A 6,665-nucleotide genomic window follows, 5' to 3' on the forward strand; every position below is an offset into this window, starting at 1 on the left:
TGGGGCTCCCCTACTATGAGCTGAAATTGCTAAGAACTGAAATCACAAAAGAGCTAAATTACTAAGAACTAAGGGTATGTCTACACTACAAAATTAGTTTGAATTTATAGAAGCCGGTTTTATTGAAATCGGTTGTATACAGCCGATTGTGTGTGTCCACACAATAAAATGCTCTAGGTGCTCTAGTCGCTGGACCGCGTCCACAGTACGAGGCTAGCGTCGACTTCCGGAGCATTGCACTATGGGTAGCTATCCCACAGCTATCCCACAGTTCCCGCAGTCTCCGCCGCCCCTTGGAATTCTGGGTTGAGATCCCAATGCCCAGATGATGCAAAACAGTGTTGCGGGCGGTTCTGGGTACATGTCGTCAGGCCCCTCCCTCCCCCGTCACAGCAACGGCAGACAATAGATTCGCGCCTTTTTACCTGGGTTACCTGGGTTACCTGTGCAGACAACATGGAGCCCGCTCAGCTCAGCTGAGCTCACCGTCACCATATGTCCTCTGGGTGCCGGCAGACGTGGGGACTGCATTGCTACACAGCAGCAGCTGCTAACTGCCTTTTGGCGGTAGATGGTGCAGTAGACTGGTAGCCTTCATCGGTGATCTGGGTGCTGGCAGCCGTGGGGCTTGCCTTTTGGCAGTAAATGGTGTATTACGACTGTTAGCCATCCTATTACAAGTCGGATCATCGTATGTTAGCAGAGTCTTCCCTGAGCAGCCGATTGTGCAATAGGCCTGAAGACCATCGTCATACACCGCCCCGTATTTGCTGCCAAGCACCCAGAAAGATGCCGAGGGCTATCAGTCACGCTGCACCGTCGTCATAAGATGTAAAAAAATAGATTTGCTCTGTATTCATTTGCTTCCCCCTCCCTCCGTCAAATCAACGGCCTGCTAAACCCAGGGTTTTCAGTTTAATCTTTGGGGGGGACCAGTCTGTGACAGTTGTTTGTGTCTCTCCCTGATGCACAGCCACCGTTCTTTATTTTAATTCCCTGTGCCTGTACGCCATGTCGTCACTCGGCCCCCCTCCCTCCTTCCCCTAGTCCGTCAGATACTACGTTTGCGCCACAGCTCAGAGAGCCGAGAAGCGGTTCGCGCCTTTTCTTTGAATTCTGGGTTGAGATCCCAATGCCCGGATGATGCAAAACAGTGTCGCGGGCGGTGCTGGGTACATGTCGTCAGGCCCCTCCCCCCTCGTCACAGCAACGGCAGACAATACATTCGCGCCTTTTTACCTGGGTTACCTGTGCAGACAACATACCACGGCAAGCATGGAGCCCGCTCAGCTCAGCTGAGCTCACCGTCACCATAGGTCCTCTGGGTGCCGGCAGACGTGGGACTGCATTGCTACACAGCAGCAGCTGCTAACTGCCTTTTGGCGGTAGACGGTGTAGCATGAGTGATAGCCGTGGGGCTGGCAGCCGTAGGGCTGCATTGCACCAGCCCCTTGCAGGCGATGGTATATTATGACTGGTACCCATCGTCATCATACTGGTATGGCTGTCAATTATGGCCACCTGGGCAGACATGCTACTGTTTTCATGATGATGGTTACCAGTCGTAATATACTATTTTCTGCCAATTGCCCAGTATTGTCTGCTAAGCACCCAGAAGAGGCCGAGGGCGATGCTGGGTGCTGGCGGACGTGGGGCTGGCAGACGTGGGGCTGCATTGCTACACAGCAGCAGCCCCTTGCCTTTTGGCAGATGATGGTATATTATGATTGGTACCCATCGTCGTCATACTGGTATGGCTGTCACTCATGCTGCACCGTCGGCTGCCACCTTAAGATGTAAAAAATAGATTTGTTCTGTGTTCATTTGCTTCCCCTTCCTCCGTGAAATCAATGGCCTGCTAAGCCCAGGGTTTCCAGTTTAATCTTTGGCGGGACCATTCTGTGTGACAGTTGTTCGTGTTTCTCCCTGTTCCTGTACCTGTACGCCATGTCGTCACTCGGCCCTCCCTCCCTCCCTCCCGCCCTCCTTCTCCTGGTCCATCAGATACTACTTTCGCGCCTTTTTTCTGACCAGGCGCCATAGCTAGCACTGGGATCATGGAGCCCGCTCAGATCACTGCGGCAATTATGAGCACTATGAACACCACGCGCATTGTCCTGGAGTATATGCAGAGCCAGAACATGCCAAGGCGAAACCCGGACCAGGCGAGGAGGCGATTGCAGCGCGGCGACGAGAGTGATGAGGAAATTGACATGGACATAGACCTCTCACAAGGCACAGGCCCCAGCAATGTGGAAATCATGGTGTCACTGGGGCAGGTTGATGCCGTGGAACGCCGATTCTGGGCCCGGGAAACAAGCACAGACTGGTGGGATCGCATCGTGCTGCAGGTATGGGACGATTCCCAGTGGCTGCGAAACTTTCGCATGCGTAAGGCCACTTTCATGGAACTTTGTGACTTGCTTTCCCCTGCCCTGAAACGCCAGGATACCAAGATGAGAGCAGCCCTCACAGTTGAGAAGCGAGTGGCGATAGCCCTGTGGAAGCTTGCAACGCCAGACAGCTACCGGTCAGTCGGGAATCAATTTGGAGTGGGCAAATCTACGGTGGGGGCTGCTGTGATCCAATTTGCCAGGGCAATGAAAGACCTGGTGATATCAAGGGTAGTGACTCTGGGCAATGTGCAGTCAATAGTGGATGGTTTTGCTGAAATGGGATTCCCAAACTGTGGCGGGGCCATAGACGGAACCCATATCCCTATCTTGTCACCGGAGCACCAAGCCACCGACTACGTAAACCGCAAGGGGTACTTTTCAATGCTGCTGCAAGCCCTGGTGGATCACAAGGGACGTTTCACCAACATCAACGTGGGATGGCCGGGAAAGGTACATGATGCTCGCGTCTTCAGGAACTCTGGTCTGTTTCGAAAGCTGGAGGAAGGGACTTTCTTCCCGGACCAGAAAGTGACCATTGGGGATGTTGAAATGCCTATTGTGATCCTTGGGGACCCAGCCTACCCCTTAATGCCATGGCTCATGAAGCCGTACACAGGCAGCCTGGACAGGAGTCAGGACCTGTTCATCTACAGGCTGAGCAAGTGCCGAATGGTGGTGGAATGTGCATTTGGACGTTTAAAAGCGCGCTGGCGCAGCTTACTGACTCGCTCAGACCTCAGCGAAAAGAATATCCCCATTGTTATTGCTGCTTGCTGTGCGCTCCACAATATCTGTGAGAGTAAGGGGGAGACATTTATGGCGGGGTGGGAGGTTGAGGCAACTCGCCTGGCCGCTGATTATGCGCAGCCAGACACCAGGGCGGTTAGAGGAGCACAGCAGGGCGCGGTGCACATCAGAGAAGCTTTGAAACCCCCCCCCCGACCCGGTTCACTCTACTTCCCTGTAAACCAACCACCCCACCCCACCCTCCCCTCCCGCTTGCAGAGGCAATAAAGTCATTGTTTTTTCACATTCATGCATTCTTTATTAGTTCCTTACAGAGGTAGGGGGATAATTGCCAAGGTAGCCTGGGATGGGTGGGGGAGGAGGGATGGAAAAGGACACACTGCATTTTAAAACTTTAACTCTTATTGAAGGCCAGCCTTCTGATGCTTGGGCGATCATCTGGGGTGGAGTGACTGGGTGGACGGAGGCCCCCCCACCGTGTTCTTGGGCGTCTTGGTGAGGAGGCTATGGAACTTGGGGAGGAGGGCTGTTGGTTACACAGGGGCTGTAGCGGCGGTCTCTGCTCCTGCTGCCTTTCCTGCAACTCAACCATACACTCGAGCATATCAGTTTGATGCTCCAGCAGACGGAGCATTGCCTCTTGCCGTCTTTCTGCAAGCTGACGCCACCTATCGTCTTCAGCCCGCCACTTGCTCTGTTCTTCCCGCGATTCAGCCCGCCACCTCTCCTCTCATTCATATTGGGCTTTTCTCATCTCCGACATTGACTGCCTCCACGCATTCTGCTGTGCTCTATCAGCCTGGGCGGACATCTGCAGCTCCGTGAACATCTCGTCCCTCGTCTTACGTTTTCTCTTTCTAATGTTCACGAGCCTCTGCGAAGGAGAAACATTTGCAGCTGGCGGAGGAGAAGGGAGAGGTGGTTAAAAAAGACACATTTTAGGGAACAATGGGTACACTCTTTCATTACAAGGTCGCATATTTCGGCTTGCAGGCAGCCATCGTAGGCCACAGTGTTTTGGCTTTTTTAACCTTCTTAACATGCGGGAAAGGTTGCAAACAGCAGCGCATTTCCCATATCAAGGATGAATTGGGTTGTCCATTTAAAATGGGGTTTCAATGTAAAAGGAGGGGGCTGCGGTTTCCCGGTTAACATGCGGCACAAACACAAGTAAACCACCCCCCCCCCCCCCACACACACACACACGATTCTCTGGGATGATCACTTCACCCCTCCCCCCACCGCATGGTTAACAGCGGGGAACATTTCTGGTCAGAAGAGCAGGAACGGGCGCCTCTGAATGTCCCCCTTAATAAAATCACCCCATTTCAACCAGGAGAGCTTTCTGGAGATGTCCCTGGAGGATTTCCGCTCCAACCCCATACACGTTAACAGACTTGCTTGCTTTTTTTTTTGTAATGCTTACAAATATTTACAAAGTTACACTCACCATAGGTCTCCTGTGTGCCCTGAGGGTCTTGGGTGAGTTCGGGGGTTACTGGTTCCAGGTCCAGGGTCACAAACATATCCTGGCTGTTGGGGAAACCGGTTTCTCCGCTTCCTTGCTGCTGTGAGCTACCTACAGTACCTCCATCGTCATCTTCCTCGTTCCCCGAACCGTCTTCCCTGTGTGTTTCTCCAGTGAGAGAGTCATAGCACACGGTTGGGATAGTGGTGGCTGCACCCCCTAGGATCGCATGCAGCTCCGCGTAGTAGCGGCAAGTTTGCGGCTCTGCCCCGGACCTTCCGTTTGCTTCTCTGGCTTTGTGGTAAGCTTGCCGTAGCTCCTTAATTTTCACGCGGCACTGCTGTGTGTCCCTGTTATGGCCTCGGTCCTTCATGGCCTTGGAGATGTTTTCTAATACTTTTCCATTTCTTTTACTGCTACGGAGTTCAGCTATCACTGCTTCATCTCCCCATATGGCGAGCAGATCTCGTACCTCCCGTTCGGTCCATGCTGGAGCTCTTTTGCGATCCTGGGAGGACTCCATCATGGTTACCTGTGCTGATGAGCTCTGCGTGGTCACCTGTGCTCTCCACGCTGGGCAAACAGGAAATGAAATTCAAACCTTCGCGGGTCTTTTCCTGTCTACCTGGTCAGTGCATCTGAGTTGAGAGCGCTGTCCAGAGCGGTCACAATGAAGCACTGTGGGATAGCTCCCGGAGGCCAATAACTTCGAATTCCGTCCACACTACCCCAATTCCGACCCGCCAAAGGCCGGTTTTATCGCTAATCCCCTCGTCGGAGGTGGTGTAAAGAAACCGGTTTAAAGGGCCCTTTAAGTCGAAAGAAAGGGCTTCGTTGTGTGGACGTGTCCAGGCTTAATTCGGTTTAACACTGCTAAAGTCGACCTAAACCCGTAGTGTAGACCAGGCCTCAGATCACTGAGTGCTGTGTTAACTAGTGTGGGAGCCTGAAGTTCTATTGCTAAGTGGCTGGTGGAGCAGTTAGCAGAGTGGAGCCTTGTGGGGATGGTTGGAGCGGAGCTGAGTGGAGTGGATGGAGGAGCAGCGAGCAGAGCAGAGCCTTGTGGGAGCGGCCCAAGGCTCACAGGTTGGGGAGCGGAGCGGAGCAGCTACCAGAGCAGTTCGTGGGACAGCAGGAGTGGCTCGTGGTGAAGGCTGCGGCGGAACCCCATGGAGAGGCAGCCGGTCGGCTTCGGATCACATAAGGTGCCCCTTAACACCCTGCGCGCCCCCGCCCTTTGAACTCTGGGGCTGCACTGACCAGGGACAGAGACTTTGGGGGGTTGTTGGACTTTTGGGACTTTGGTGATCCTTGGGTTGCTGGTTTCAAGAACCAACGGGAAAGGACAGAGCCCAATTTGCTGGGGTGGGTTTTTTGCTCATGGTTTGTGTTATGAATCCTGTTTGTGGTGTTTTTCCAATTTAATGCTGATATCGTTTACCTCATGTTATTAAACATTTTCTGTTACACTCAGACTCCGTGCTTGCGAGAGGGGAAGTATTGCCTCTTAGAGGCACCCAGGGGTGGTATGTAATTGTCCCAGGTCACTGGGTGGGGGCTCAAGCCAGTTTTGCATTGCGTTATTGAAACGGAACCCCTAGATACAGAACCCGGCCCTTGTTGCTGCCAACTTAGATGGGCAGAAGGGTTACATTAGGAAAAACTTTTTCACTAGGAGGGTGGTGAAGCACTGGAATGAGTTACCTAGGGAGGTGGTGGAATCTCCTTCCTTAGAGGTTTTTAAGGTCAGACTTGACAAAGCCCTGGCTGGGATGATTTAGTTGGGAATTGGTCCTGCTTTGAGCAGGGGATTGGACTAGACGACCTCCTGAGGTCCCTTCCAACCCTGATATTCTATGATTCTATGATTCAGTTACTTACTAATGTCAGCATTTCTTAGCTCCAAGGCCTAAAATAGCTAAGCAGTCTCGGGGGCCGTCCAGGGAATGGCCGGAGCAGCAGTGGTTCCAGGGGCCGCCCCGGGGGCGTGCTGAACAGCAGCTGGTGGGCAGCCCCGGAGGCTGTTGGAGAGCAGTCCCCAGGGGCCTCAGGTC

This window comes from Chrysemys picta, chromosome 20 (genome assembly GCF_011386835.1).
Source record: "Chrysemys picta bellii isolate R12L10 chromosome 20, ASM1138683v2, whole genome shotgun sequence".
Taxonomy (NCBI): Eukaryota; Metazoa; Chordata; order Testudines; family Emydidae; genus Chrysemys; species Chrysemys picta.